General features: G+C 38.8%; 1 protein-coding gene and 1 non-coding gene across 2 annotated transcripts in view; one reads left to right on the top strand and one right to left on the bottom strand.

Moving 5' to 3' along the window:
- WDR49 (WD repeat domain 49) overlaps positions 1 to 16594 on the bottom strand; it is a 145813-nt gene that overhangs the window by 9029 nt on the left and 120190 nt on the right. The gene's annotated exons all lie outside the window — the stretch shown is intronic.
- LOC125922157 (U6 spliceosomal RNA) lies at positions 7090 to 7196 on the top strand. The gene has a single exon (XR_007457595.1). It is a non-coding gene; the product is annotated as a U6 spliceosomal RNA (small nuclear RNA).

The raw sequence follows: 16594 nt of genomic DNA, 5'->3' as shown, positions 1-16594 counted from the left end.
CAGTCCTGAGAGGAAAATACATTGCAATCCAGGCCTATCTCAAGAAACAAGAAAAATCCCAAATACAAAATCTAACAGCACACCTAAAGGAAATAGAAGCAGAACAGCAAAGGCAGCCTAAACCCAGCAGAAGAAGAGAAATAATAAAGATCAGAGCAGAAATAAACAATATAGAATCTAAAAAAACTGTAGAGCAGATCAACGAAACCAAGAGTTGGTTTTTTGAAAAAATAAACAAAATTGACAAACCTCTAGCCAGGCTTCTCAAAAAGAAAAGGGAGATGACCCAAATAGATAAAATCATGAATGAAAATGGAATGATTACAACCAATCCCTCAGAGATACAAACAATTATCAGGGAATACTATGAAAAATTATACGCCAACAAATTGGACAACCTGGAAGAAATGGACAAATTCCTAAACACCCACACTCTTCCCAAACTCAATCAGGAGGAAATAGAAAGCTTGAACAGACCCATAACCAGAGAAGAAATTGAATCGGTTATCAAAAATCTCCCAACAAATAAGAGTCCAGGACCAGATGGCTTCCCAGGGGAGTTCTACCAGACGTTTAAAGCAGAGATAATACCTATCCTTCTCAAGCTATTCCAAGAAATAGAAAGGGAAGGAAAACTTCCAGACTCATTCTATGAAGCCAGTATTACTTTGATTCCTAAACCAGACAGAGACCCAGTAAAAAAAGAGAACTACATGCCAATATCCCTGATGAATATGGATGCAAAAATTCTCAATAAGATACTAGCAAATCGAATTCAACAGCATATAAAAAGAATTATTCACCATGATCAAGTGGGATTCATTCCTGGGATGCAGGGCTGGTTCAACATTCGCAAATCAATCAACGTGATACATCACATTAACAAAAAAAAAGAGAAGAACCATATGATCCTGTCAATCGATGCAGAAAAGGCCTTTGACAAAATCCAGCACCCTTTCTTAATAAAAACCCTTGAGAAAGTCGGGATAGAAGGAACATACTTAAAGATCATAAAGGCCATTTATGAAAAGCCCACAGCTAACATCATCCTCAACGGGGAAAAACTGAGAGCTTTTTCCCTGAGATCAGGAACACGACAAGGATGCCCACTCTCACCGCTGTTGTTTAATATAGTGCTGGAAGTTCTAGCATCAGCAATCAGACAACAAAAGGAAATCAAAGGCATCAAAATTGGCAAAGATGAAGTCAAGCTTTCGCTTTTTGCAGATGACATGATATTATACGTGGAAAATCCTATAGACTCCACCAAAAGTCTGCTAGAACTGATACATGAATTCAGCAAAGTTGCAGGATACAAAATCAATGTGCAGAAATCAGTTGCATTCTTATACACTAACAATGAAGCAACAGAAAGACAAATGAAGAAACTGATCCCATTCACAATTGCACCAAGAAGCATAAAATACCTAGGAATAAATCTAACCAAAGATGTAAAAGATCTGTATGCTGAAAACTATAGAAAGCTTATGCAGGTAATTGAAGAAGATATAAAGAAATGGAAAGACATTCCCTGCTCATGGATTGGAAGAATAAATATTGTCAAAATGTCAATACTACCCAAAGCTATCTACACATTCAATGCAATCCCAATCAAAATTGCACCAGCATTCTTCTCGAAACTAGAACAAGCAATCCTAAAATTCATATGGAACCACAAAAGGCCCCGAATAGCCAAAGTAATTTTGAAGAAGAAGACCAAAGCAGGAGGCATCACAATCCCAGACTTTAGCCTCTACTACAAAGCTGTCATCATCAAGACAGCATGGTATTGGCATAAAAACAGACACATAGACCAATGGAATAGAATAGAAACCCCAGAACTAGACCCACAAACATATGGCCAACTCATCTTTGACAAAGCAGGAAAGAACATCCAATGGAAAAAAGACAGTCTCTTTAACAAGTGGTGCTGGGAGAACTGGACAGCAACATGCAGAAGGTTGAAACTAGACCACTTTCTCACACCATTCACAAAAATAAACTCAAAATGGATAAAGGACCTGAATGTGAGACAGGAAACCATCAAAACCTTAGAGGAGAAAGCAGGAAAAGACCTCTCTGACCTCAGCCGTAGCAATCTCTTACTCGGCACATCCCCAAAAGCAAGGGAATTAAAAGCAAAAGTGAATTACTGGGACCTTATGAAGATAAAAAGCTTCTGCACAGCAAAGGAAACAACCAACAAAACTAAAAGGCAACCAACGGAATGGGAAAAGATATTTGCAAATGACACATCGGACAAAGGGCTAGTATCCAAAATCTATAAAGAGCTCATCAAACTCCACACCCGAAAAACAAATAACCCAGTGAAGAAATGGGCAGAAAACATGAATAGACACTTCTCTAAAGAAGACATCCGGATGGCCAACAGGCACATGAAAAGATGTTCAACGTCGCTCCTTATCAGGGAAATACAAATCAAAACCACACTCAGATACCACCTCACGCCAGTCAGAGTGGCCAAAATGAACAAATCAGGAGACTATAGATGCTGGAGAGGATGTGGAGAAACGGGAACCCTCTTGCACTGTTGGTGGGATTGCAAATTGGTGCAGCCGCTCTGGAAAGCAGTGTGGAGGTTCCTCAGAAAATTAAAAATAGACCTACCCTATGACCCAGCAATAGCACTGCTAGGAATTTATCCAAGGGATACAGGAGTACTGATGCATAGGGGCACTTGTACCCCAATGTTTATAGCAGCACTCTCAACAATAGCCAAATTATGGAAAGAGCCTAAATGTCCATCAACTGATGAATGGATAAAGAAATTGTGGTTTATATACACAATGGAATACTACGTGGCAATGAGAAAAAATGAAATATGGCCTTTTGTAGCAACATGGATGGAACTGGAGAGTGTGATGCTAAGTGAAATAAGCCATACAGAGAAAGACAGATACCATATGGTTTCACTCTTATGTGGATCCTGAGAAACGTAACAGAAACCCATGGGGGAGGGGAAGGAAAAAAAAAAAAAAAAAAAAAAGAGGTTAGAGTGGGAGAGAGCCAAAGCATAAGAGACTGTTAAAAACTGAGAACAAACTGAGGGTTGATGGGGGGTGGGAGGGAGGGCAGGGTGGGTGATGGGTATTGAGGAGGGCACCTTTTGGGATGAGCACTGGGTGTTGTATGGAAACCAATTTGACAGTAAATTTCATATATTAAAAAATAAAAATAAAAATAAAATTAAAAAAAAAATAAAAATAAAAAGACAGTAAAAAAAAAAAAAATAACTTACCAAACTCAACACCCAAAAAACAAATAATCCAGTGAAAAAATGGGCAAAAGACATGAATAGACACTTCTCCAAAGAAGACATCCAGATGGCCAACCGACACATGAAAAAATGCTCAACATCACTCATCATCAGGGCAATACAAATCAAAACCACAATGAGATACCACTTTACACCTGTCAGAATGGTTAACATGAACAACTCAGGCAACAACAGATGTTGGCGAGGATGCGGACAAAGAGGATCTCTTTTGCACTGTTGGTGGGAATGCAAGCTGGTGCAGCCACTCTGGAAAACAGTATGGAGGTTCCTCAAAAAACTAAACATAGAACTACCCTACGACCCAGCAATTGCACTACTAGGCATTTATCCACGGGATACAGGTGTGCTGTTTCGAAGGGACACATGCACCCCCATGTTTATAGCAGCACTATCAACAATAGCCAAAGTATGGAAAGAGCCCAAATGTCCATTGATGGATGAATGGATAAAGAAGATGTGGTATATATATACAATGGAGTATTACTTGGCAATCAAAAAGAATGAAATCTTGCCTTTGGCAACTATGTGGGTGGAGCTGGAAGGTATAATGCTAAGTGAAATTAGTCAGTCAGAGAAAGACAAAAATCATATGACTTCACTCATATGAGGACTTTAAGAGACAAAACAGATGAACATAAGGGAAGGGAAACAAAAATAATATACAAACAGGGAGGGGGACAAAACAGACTCATAAATATGGAGAACAAACTGAGGGTTACTGGAGGGGTTGTGTGGGGGGGCGGCTAAATGGGTAAGGGGCAGTAGGAGTCTACTCCTGAAATCATTGTTGCACTATATGCTAACTAATTTGGATGTAAATTTTAAAAAATAAAATTAAAATAAATTAAAAAAAAAAGAAACTCATATTAGTGGATTCCAGAAATAAGTGATACCGGGAACTGAACAAACCAGTGTGATAGAGGAGAGGGAGATTTCTCACTGAATAATTTTTCTTATGTTCTAATATTTGACCGTGTATATTTTGGTTTTTAGCAATAGCACAAAAATGAATAAACCTGGACTATCTCTTAAGCAAAGCTACAAATGAAAATACTTTCCATTTGTCTAATGCCAGCAGTGTAAGATATATGGATTTCTGTATATTAGCCATTGATTCTGCCCTGTATGCCTGCGGATTAGCATTTGAGAATCATGAGACATTCTGAATGCCTTAGAGCTCTCCTGAAATCCATTATGAAAGCCAGAAATTTCCTTTTGAAATAAACTCTCGCTGTTTTATTGAGATTTGTCTCTCAACTAGATGAGGAATTTCTACATAATTGACTGGGTTTCAGGACAGTTATACCAATAACTAACTGATAGGGCCTTGAGAGAAAATCTTGCCCAAATAAGTCATTTTTTGTTTAGTTAAAAAAAAGGTGATAAAAAATTCATATGCAAGGGTGGATCCTCGTTTCCTGGGCCCAAAGCTTACAAGGTGGGGAGGCTTTCTTAAAGAAAAAATATAAAGTTACAAATATATAATTATTCATAAAACTAGCTATTTATTTGGGATGAGAAAATAAATCTCAACAAACTATTAAAGTTTTGTAGAGTTGGGTCCTTTTATTCTGAGATTTCTTTTAGGAAACACACCAGAAATGCTTACCCGGAAATGATTCCTGCTTGCAAATGGGGCTTCCTGGAACCGGGAACAATAAAACTTCCAGCAACTATTAATACTCACAAGGGTCTTTGTATATGAGGCCTATTAAAACTTCTTGGCTTCATTGGCAAACTCTTTTATTTGGCAAAAATGATGTCATTAACCTAACACCTTCTAAATGGATAATGGTAATCAATTCATCTTAGTATTCAAAGTAACAACATCTGCTAGGTTTATGGCACAATGTTTTCATATGATGATGTGAGGGAGTCTGCAATGGAATGTGTGATGTATCTAAGAGACCATTAACCATTTATTGAACTTATTTAAGATTATAAAAGAATGCCCTTAACCTTGCTGTGATAACTTGTTTTCATGAAGTATTAACTGGCAAGGCTAAAGCTCCCAGTTATTCAATCAAACATTAATCTAGGTGTTTCTCTGAAGGGATTTTGCAGATATGATTAAAGTCCCTAATCAATGGACTTTAAGTAAAAGAGATTATCCAGGATAATCTGGGTGAGCCAGATTTAATCAGCTGGAAGGCCTTAAAAGCAAGGCTGGGGCTCCCGGAAGACAGGGAAAAAATTCCACCAATGGACAAGAGTTTCTTCCTGTATCCATGGAGTTTCAAACTCACCTTTCCTGGCTGCCTGTGGACAACAGCTTTAACCTGTGCCCAGTCTGCCCATGATCGTCCCTTTCTGACTCAGTCCTACTCATTTTGGATTTGCTCAAACCAAATCAGCCCCCACAATCCCATAGGCCAATTCCTTGTCATACATTTCAGTATATGGTCCTGCTGGTTCTGCTTCCCTGAAACCTGACTGGTACACTTGCCATAAAGGACATTGTGTACTATAGGACAATTGTGAAGGGTCAAGTGTTCCTATTGAGACAAACAGACTGGTTTGTCAAGATTCTGATGGTTTGTGACTAGAGTCTGTTGGGATATTCCATGTGAAGAAAATTTGTGTTTATTCAAATATATAGCTGATCTTAAAGCACTCTCAATATCTCAATAATACAATAGGTATTATATGGGACCTCAAGTCTCCCACTTCTTGCCCTCAACAAATTACTTTGAATCTTGAAGAGTAGTTGGTTTAGAAGGGCTAGTAACGGTTAATGTACATTAGCCTCTAAAGGCTTCCCTTCACACCTAAATCCAAATTCTTTGTGCAGGCTACATGGCCCCACATGACCGGATCCCTAGCCTCTTCAATCTCATTTTGTACCAGTCTCCATCTCTCTCACACTACCCCAGCAACAGCGACTTTCTTTCTGCCCCCAGAACATGTCAACCTTGTTCCCAACTCAACAGTTTTACACTTCTGGATAATTTCCTTGGAAAATTCTACCCCTAATATACAGTGGGAGTGCTTTCTTTCAGGATTCAGCTAAAAAATCAGAGGAACCTTTGCTGATGCCCCCTAGTCATGTCTTATCACATTATTGTGCTTTCTTCATAACTCTTACCTCTTACAATATCGTTATCCAATCTTATCTTCTTATATTTACTTATTTATTGTCTGTCTTTCCCCTAGGTGGTAAAGTCAACAAAAGCAAAGATCTTGTCTGCCTTTATACCTCATATATTCATAGTACCCAGCATTGTGTCTGGTACATGGAAAATATTAAATGTATATACATACATTTATATATATATATATATATATATACACACACAAAATATATATATATATACAATATATATATTGTATATATATATACACACAAATATATATATACATACAAATGTATATATATATAATAAATGAACAAATTTAAATGAATAAATGAATAAATAATAAATGAATATATATATAATGAATATATATATATAATGAATATATATATATATATATAAAATAAATGAACAAATGAATGAAGATACCTCCAGCAATGCAAAGGGTGGGGCTCACTTATCAAACTTTGGAATTCTTGCATTCTACAGACCTGAGAAAGGTGGTTCTCCATGTCATGTATCCAAGTATCCATCCACTTACCACAGCCCCTGCTCTTAAAAATCAATATCTAATGTTATGGGTAACCATTTACATTTACCATTTCCTACCTGGGAAAATATGACATTTATACATTCAGCCCTTCATTTTATAGGTGGCTGTCCAACAAAGTTTGTTATAATGATACCCAAAAGGTGTTTTAAAAGTCATGAAAATGAGTGCTCGCTTCGGCAGCACATATACTAAAATCGGAACGATACAGAGAAGATTAGCATGCCCCCCGCGCAAGGATGACACGCAAATTCGTGAAGTGTTCCATATTTAAAAAAAAGAAAAAGGTCATGAAAATGAAAGATGTGGTGGTCATGAAGCTATTAAAACATTTCCAATAAAATGAAAGGATTCAGTGAACCTAATAAAGCAAAGTTAATCTTTTATCGTCTGATCCTTCCCTTGTCCCCTGATTGGCAACCAACCATATTAGACAAGCAATAATGGCAAAGCTCACAAAGGCATCCTGGCAAGAAAGGACTTGATGGCGATCTAAACATAGCACTGCAATTACCAGCTGTTGTTTGTTGATGAATATACAGTATTCTGAAAACCTTCTAATTCACATCCTCCATCCTATTCTAAGTCCTCTAGATAACTACTACTCAAACTTTGATGTGCATGAGAATCACCTAAAAATCTTGTTAAAATGCAGATTCTGATTCAATAGAGCTGAGCTGGGGCCTGTGCTGCTACATTTCTAGCATGATCCCAGGTTGTGCCCATGCTATTATCTGCTGACCAAGTTTCTAATTCCCAAATATAGACTCTAGATATAGTATAGCCATGCTGTCATTCAACTTCAGCCATCATTGAATAACAATATGGTACCAAAGCAAAAGGTTGTTGGCAAGGTGGTGAGGACTGGTCTAAATGCTTTAACAGTCTTCATATAATGCTTAAATGACTGTGGTTCAGGACCTGTTGAACTTTTTTTTTAAGACTCAATTTTTTTTTTTTATTTCAGATTTTAATGTATTTGAACTTTAGTTTACATAGGGATAAAGTCTCAATTTTCCAAGAGCAGTTTTAATTTCAATTTCAAACAAAATTGAAAAGAAGGTACAAAGATTTCCCATATATCCCCTGCCTCCATACATGAATAGCCTCCCCCTTTATCAACATCACTCACCAGAATGGTACATATTTCCCCGAGAATGAATCTACATTGGCTCATCATAATCACCCAAAGTACATAGTTTACCTAAGGGTTCACTACTTGTGGTGTACATTATATAGGTTTGGAAAAAAGAGTAATGACCTATATCCCTCACTATAATGTCATACAGAGTATTTTCACTGCCCTAGAAAACCCTCTGCTCCCATTCGTCTTCTCTCCCCTTCTCTGGAAACCACTCATCTTTTTACCATAGTGTTGCCTTTCCCAGAATGTCATGTAGTTGGAATCATCGTATGTACCTTTTCAGATTGGCTTCTTTCACTTAGTAACACTCATTTAAGATTCCTCCGTGTCTTTTCATGGCTTAATAGCTCATTTCTTTTTAGTGCTCAATAATATTCGATTATCTGGGTGTACCTCAATTTATTTATACATTTACTTAGTGAAAAACATCTTAGTTGCCTCCAAGTTTGGGCAATTATGAATAAAGTTGCTTTAAACACCCATGTGCAGGCTTTTGTGTGTATGTAAGTTTTCACCTCCTTTGGCTAAATACCAAGGAGCATGATTATTGGATTAAATGGTAAGAGTATGCTTCCTTTGGTAAGAAACTGCCAGCTGTCTTCCAAAGTGGCTGTACCATTTTGCATTCCCACCAGCAATGAATAAAGTTTCCTGTTGCTCCATGCCCTCGTCAGCATCTGGCAGTGTCAGTGTTCTAGATTTGGGCCATTCTCACAGGTGAGGAGTGGTATCTCACTATTGTTTCACTTTGTATTTCCCTGATGATATATGTGGGGCATCTGTTGAAACTTTTAACAGATGCTTTTCACATATTAACAATGTCTGTCTTGTAGGACCCAAATTTTGGTGTGTGTGTGTGTGTGAGTGTGAGTGTGTGTGTGTGTGTGTGTGTGTGTGTTTGACTTTCAAGATAATTTAGTGCTATCATATAAAGATATAAAATGATAAGAAGGAATTCCACTTCTAAGATGTCTGTTTTATGCCCATTCTTTAGTTATTTAAAATTTCCTGAGGTGCATCACACATAACAGTCTCTCATTTCTTACTTAAAGTGAATATATCTATACATGCTTTCATGCTTCCTTTTTGTATTTTAATTATTTGTTCCAGTGAGAAATTTCTCACAATATCAGTGATTTTTTTCTTTATTGGTACTAGATTTACGATTATATTCTAAAGCAAAAACATAGTAAATTAGATTTTACTAAAAGCCTGTGTATATATTTTCACCCTATAGTTTAAGAACGATGCAGAGAATTTTGTGTTGCAATGGAAAACCACACATTGCCTCTACTACACCCTTCTGAGCTGTCAGAGTCTGGCTGCTGAGTTCACCACTGTTGAGCTATTTTGTCCCTCTTTGTAAATTGCAGGTTATCCTGCCAATGGATACACAAATTCTGTCTCATCTGGTAGAATTTTTTTTTCATGTTTATTTATTTATTTTGAGAGAGGGAGAGAGAGAGATCATGAAATAGCATGCATGCACACAAGCAGGAGAGAGGCAAGAGAGAGAAGGAGAGAGAGAATCCCAAGCAGACTCTGTACTGTCAGCACAGATCCTGATGCAGGTTTTAATCTCACAATCACGAGATCATGACCTGAGCCAGAATCAAGAGAGCCGGACACTTAACTGACCCACCCAGGCGCCCCCTCTGGTAGAGTTCTAACTGACTTCCTCTCCTGCTTTGGAAACACGTTTTGGAATCTACCTGCAGATTGGACTGGAGACTGTTAACATGCACAAATTGTCGGTTCTTACAGATTTTCAAATTTTCCAGTTCCCTTCAGTATCTGACTACAATACTCCAAATGGACTTTCCCAGTTCTTCTCACACCCGACTAAAACTGAGAACTAAAACCCGAGAGCCCAAATCCCTATCTAGACTCTACTCTGCCTGCCACTGTGCTTTTCTCTCAGGATCTCTTCAGGATCCAGAACTGACCTTTGTCACCAACTCGCAACATATGGTTCAACTGGTTTTGCAGGAGCAACACCAATGAGAATCCCTGAGGGACCACTTCTGAGACCATGCTTTGTGCCTCTAGGAGGTTTATGATCACCTCTGGGTTGCTCCATGATGAGAGATATTCCTTACTCTTTTTTTTTTTAATGTTTTTTAATGTTTATTTATTTCTGAGAGAGAGACAGAGCATGAGCGGGGGAGGAGCAGAGAGAGAGGGAGACACAGAATCCGAAGCAGGCTCCAGGCTCTGAGCTGTCAGCACAGAGCCCGACGCAGGGCTCGAACTCACAGACCGCGAGATCATGACCTGAGCCGAAGTCAGACGCTCAGCCAACTGAGCTACCCAGGCGCCCCTATTCCTTCCTCTTAAACAAAAGAGAGGGACTGACAGTATTGAACTTTACCTGAGCCCTGTACTCCCTCCTGGAAAACAGAGACAGTTAAGAAACTCCTCTACTATTTTGTGTTTGGGAGACAAATAATAGTAAAGGAGGACTCTGCTCTCCTACTGCGAGATAAGACCCTCCGTGCCTGTCCCCAGAAGTCTAGTAAGACTCATGGATTCACTAACCTGTCTCTGTAACAGGTCAGGCCCCTTTCCTTTCCTTTGAGACATTCCTTTTAACAAATATTCTCCCTATGCAATAGCTTGCAATAAAATCATCTCTTTAATTGTCCTGTTCATTTTGTCTTTGCCAAAACAACAACAAGAACAAAACAATTCACCTGAGGTATCGCCAATGGAGTATCCTCTCTACGTTGAAAAGTTTAAAGATTTTACAGATACAGTATAAATGGGTTCTAGGGAATTTATTGGTGAAACCTGACCCAGAGACATTTCCAAGTCACTTCTAGGTTTTTGAATAAGGCATATCAAAGAGGGGTTTCAAGCTGTTTGAGAACCCATAGGGAAGAGCTTGGAAGCTAAAGAGAGAGTATGAAAGATGTTTCAACTTGAAAGGGAAAGAAAGAGAATACAACAGGACATTAAAAACCCAGTAGGCAAGACTAAAAAAGTCACCAGGAGATTATGAAGTGTTTGAAAACTGTCCCGAGTTCCAAAGTGGTAGTTTAGAATATTGATAGTAAGTCTGGCAAAATGCCCCTCACCATACAATTGCCAAATAACCTTCCACACACTGTAATTACGGGGATGGCAGGCGTGTGTGGAAAATGCAGCACAAAGATTTAAGGCAGACCATTGTAATGAAATTGTGGAGGGGGGGATACGTCGGTAATTGAGATTCTTTTTAAGTGCTCTTTTATTGTAACTTTTTTTTTTTTTAATTCAGCAGCATCCTCCTGAAAAGAAGAACAGTTTTAAATGAAAGTGATAAAAATAGGTACTATTATAGTAAAGTGGTTGATTTTAGAAATCAGCATAAGAATAAGCTGCCCTGGGAATATGATTTGAACACCATTTGAACAAGGGAGATGACACCTAGAAATATTAACAACACGAACAACTAAATAACATGGCCACTGCTCACGTAGGGCCCAGAGAGTCCGTGCCACAGACTCCGCATAAAGAAAATAGGGACTTAGAGATGTCTAGTGCAATAACAATGGGACAATGACAACCCAGTATTATCAATAAAGAACATGTATCAAATTCTCAGTAGGTGTCAGGCCCTATGCTAAAGGCTTCGCCTGAATTATTTCACTTACTGTTCACAGCAACATGATGAGGATGGTAACTAACATGATGCCATTTTCATTTGAAGAAACTAAGGCACAGAGAGTTTAATTGACCTGTTCCAAGTCATAAAGCTAGCAAGTGATAGAGTCTTGGTTTGAAGCCAAATGCATGCTCAAAATTTTGCCTTTAGACCATTATTGCTTCGAGTCTCCCAAGTTTGATTCCCTTTATAAATGGAAATTCTCCCAAAAGACAACCATAGCCACCAACGCCTTATAACTTCATAGGAGTGATGACTGCAATTTCAAAAGATAGAAAATAACGTAAAGGGCCAGGCGTGGGGGAGAAAGCACAGAAACAGAGGTAAAATGATAACAGGCCAGTTACCAATGGATTGCCCTCAGCTCCAAATCCACTCTTCACTGCTTGCTTTGCGATAATGGACTGGAGCCCTACAAGTATTTCTTTTGCCAGCTGGTGTGATGTTGCTCCCTATCATGAGGGGATGCCAGCAGGACGCTGGAGGAGAAGTGGATTTCTCTTACAAGTGGGTGCTCCTGTCACCATACTCCTGCAGGGCACTTTCTCCAGCACTAGACTCCTATAGTATGGACTCCCCCAGTACCAAGCCCCACAGTGGCTTTTCCAGCTCCAGACTCCTATGATGCAGGCATGGCTGACTTCTCCAGAGCCCAGAACCAGCGGCTTTCCTTGTCACCCTTCAGGTAGCTTTGCAGCAGAGTGCCACCCATCTGGCACCACCCGGTGAATGGCTTTCCGTAACACCCCAAGAGGTGAGCAGAGGTCCACCACTGTGACTCCTCCCTGTGAACAGCCTCCCCTGCACTCCTTTGGTGGCTTTGCAGTGAGTTCTGAGGTGCAGCACCTCCCCGTGGATGGTTTCCCATGGCCACCCTGGGAGATTTTTGCCATGTCCTACCTGCGACAGCTCTGCCACCTTGCTATCCAGTGACACGAAGAAGCCTTCTCGAACAAGGTCTAGGTATCAGCCCTAGCTTGGATGGGCATCTTCCTTGGTCTATCTCAGGCTTGAGGGGGGAGTGGCTGTTCTTTAGATCTGCTATTCCCAAGTTCTTTAGAGTTCTCTTTACTTCCTACTAGCCAATTTTCTATAATACCCATGATTATATCTACAACCAGAAAAAGAAAATGAACTTAAATATAAAAGGAATGCTGAAACTTGCCTGTACTTGCTTTTCAGCTACCTCTCTGTATTTCTTTCCTACTATAGTCAGTTTCTTGGAAACATATTAGCTTTTTTTGGTTCATGTCCCAGCCACCTCCATCACAACATATTTTGAAAACTGACTCTAAACCATCTTCTCCTCCTGTATTTCCTCTCTCAATAATAGTCTCTCTCTCTCTCTCTCTCTCTCTCTCTTGCTCTCGCTCTCTCTCAGACATAGTTATCCAAGCTAGAAATCTGAAAGTCATTCATGTGCTTACCTATCGTCATTGAACCTTTAAGTTCAATCTCCTTAGCATGTCTCAAATTAGTTACTTCCTTTGTAGGATTTCCATGGCTTCAAAATAATAACAGATACCATTTAATGAATGCAGCATATATGCTAGCCATTGTGCTGAAGTTAGCCCACACCACTTCAAAATCAGGTATGATTAGCCCCATTTTATACACGTGAAAACTGAGACTTGGTAGATTGTGTAATTTATCCAGATATAAACAACTAGTGAAAGGCAAACTAAAGATTCAAAAGCAGATAGCTGGCTACAAACAATAAGCTCCTACTGCTCTAATATGCTGCCTTCAGTCTAACTCCATTATAATGCATCTACTACAGTTTCCAGAAAGCGTTGTAAAATGCGTACCCGGTCGTGTCACTTTCCTGTTTTAAACATTTCAGCAGAAATCTTTTTTTCTGAAGAGGTTTAATAGCTAGTGGTAGGTCATCCTTTTCATTTCACCAGACAGAACAACAAAAACAGGTAAATTACAGAAATAATATTTTCAAAGCTATCAGAGGGTGATGGAAGCAGAGATTATCAAATTAAAATTCCAGAGGCAATAGAATCCCTCTTAGATGGGCTCAAATTGCCAAATATTTTCTTCTCTTTATGGATTTATCACATCTGGGCATCGCTAAGAAACAGGATTGTCAATAGACAAAGAGACGAGTTTGGATGACAATGTGGGTTAAGGTTTGACATACTGGAATCTAGAGAAATTCCACAATAGTCAGTTCCCTATAAGCTATTTTTTAAGTGCTAGGGTGATGGAGACTGTGGATGGGACTAGAGAGGAATGTGTCCTGTAATCTTGCAGTACTTAGGAGACAATATATCAATAAAAGGAGAGGCTTAAAACAGACAGACATTTGAAATCAGAAGTAGACTAAGTCGACTGTAACCAAGCACTGACCAAGCTCAATTTGTAACTGAATCAACATGATGTACCCTTCATGTTCTCTGCCCAATTAAGGAAAGGGTCAACTACCTCTGGGAGAAAAAAACATTAATTTCAGCATCTATAGATATTTTACACATAATTCCTGTCATACAACTTAAAATTATGCAAAATTACTAGACTTGCAAAGAAGAAGGAAAATGTGACCAATAACAAAGGAGAAAAAATAGACATTAGAAGCAGACCCCAAGATCATCCAGATATTGAGGTTAGCAGGCCCAGACTTTAAAATTACTATTATAAATATGTTAAAGAAAAAGAGATAAAGTTTGGACAAAATGGATGAAAATGTGAATAATTTCAATTGAGAAGAACTAAAAAATATATATATGTAAAATCTGAAATTGGGGCCTGATCACATGAGTTTAACAGCAGACTGGTGAAGGACAGGGTTAGTAATGCAAATACAAGTCAATATAAAGTACCCAAAATAAAGCTCAGAGAGGAAAATCAAATGGAAAGAAGAGAAGAATGTAAGAAACATTTATGATGTAAGGAGTGTCTACATGTACAGAAATGCAATCCCAGAAGGACAGGAGAGTGAGAATTGGAAAGAAATTATAATCAAAAAGATAATGGCCGAGAATTGTCCAAACTTGAAGAAAGATTTATTCAAGAGTTCCTATCAACACCAAGCAATATAGTGAGAAAAGCATATTTATATCCATCATGATAAAACTGCTGAAAACTGAGGATAAAGAGAAAAATCTTTAAAGAAGCCAGGTTAAAAAAAAAAAAGATATTACCCTCAAAGGAGCCACAATCATAATTAAAAAAAATTTTTTTAATGTTTATTTATGTTTCAGACAATGCAAGAAACAGAGTGCAAGCAGCAGAGGGGCAGACAGAGGGAGACACAGAATCTGAAGCGGGCTCCAGGCTCTGAGCTGTCAGCCCAGAGCCCGACACGGGGCTCGAACTCACGAACCGTGAGATCATAACCTGAGCCGAAGTCAGACGCTTAACCGACTGAGCCACTCAGTAGCCCCAGGAGCCACAATCATATTAAAAACTGAATTTTAATCAGGAATTATGGGAGCAAGGAAACAATGAGATGCTATCTTTAAAGAGCTGAACAGAATTTTAACAATCACTGGTATTTAGAGTTTTAAACCCAGTGAAAATATCCTTCTGAAGTCAAAATAAAATAAATGCCTTTTTAAGACACATAAAATGACTCCCCAGCAGACTCACATTATAAGAAATACTGCGGGACATTCTTCAGATGGAAGGAATATGATCTCAGGTGGGAGCCTGCTATCATAAGAGGGATAAAGGACACAGAAAAGAGTATTGCAATCTTCTGAGTAATCACTAAAAGAATAATACGAAGAGATATAAAAACAGAAGAATTAATAGTAGAGATAAAATGGAATAATTCAAAATATTTGACTGAAACATTCTAATGGGTCCTCGTTTCTGATAAAATAAATGCCAAGGTCTTTAGCACAGCACACTAGGTACTCCAGAATCTGGCCCTATTTACCTATCTAGCCTTAATTCTTGCCATGCTCCTTCTAGAACCATTTGGGACTATGTGTAGCCCCCAGACATTTGGGACTATGTGTAGCTTCCGCAGCAAACCATGTCACTCCCACCACCTTACATTTGCATGTGCTGCTCCTTTGCCAGAAATATCATCCCCTTTTTTTCCCTACCTGACTAATCTAATAGCAACTTGACTTTTAGTATCCAGCTCAACATAATCAAGTTTCTCAAAAAAAAAAAAAAAAAAAAAAAAGAACCATCTATGAATCTCCATGTGGTCTCACACTGGCCAGTGCGTATTTCTGTCATAGTCCTTGGTATAAAACACAATTATTTGTTTCCTTATCTATTTTGACAACTAGTCTTCAAGATCATTGAAGGCTGGGCCTCTACAGGTTGACTCTGTCTCCAGCCTCTAGCACAGAGGCCAGCACAGAGAAGGCATTCAATATCTACCACAGAAAAGGCTACACACACAAATGAACAAACATTATCTCTATATCCGCTAGTTGAAGACTCTATAATATTATACAAAGCATGTTACAATCCTCCATCGTCCTCAACAACTTTCTTTTAAAAAAAATTTAATGTTTTTATTTATTTTTGAGACAGAGAGAGACAGAGCATGAGCAGGGGAGGGGCAGAGAGAGAGGGAGACACAATCTGAAACAGGCTCCAGGCTCTGAGCTGTCAGCACAGAGCCCGACACGGGGCTCGAACTCACGGACTGTGAGATCATGACCTAAGCTGAAGTCAGATGCTTAACCGACTGAGCCACCTAGGTGCCCCAAGAACTTTATTTCTAAATAGCATACCAGTAGCTTAGACTCAACACCTTCTTTTTTTTTTTAAATGTTTATTTATTTTTGAGAGACAGAGAAAGAGACAGAGCATGAGTGGGGGACAGGCAGAGAGAGGAAGATACAGAATCTGAAGCAGGCTTCAATCTCTGAGCTGTCACCACAGAGCCCGATGCAGGACTCGAACCCAC

This window comes from Panthera uncia, chromosome C2 (genome assembly GCF_023721935.1).
Source record: "Panthera uncia isolate 11264 chromosome C2, Puncia_PCG_1.0, whole genome shotgun sequence".
In the NCBI taxonomy this organism is placed as follows: domain Eukaryota; kingdom Metazoa; phylum Chordata; class Mammalia; order Carnivora; family Felidae; genus Panthera; species Panthera uncia.
The sequence above is the reverse complement of the archived record's forward strand: the minus strand, read 5'-3'. Positions and strand labels throughout refer to the sequence as shown.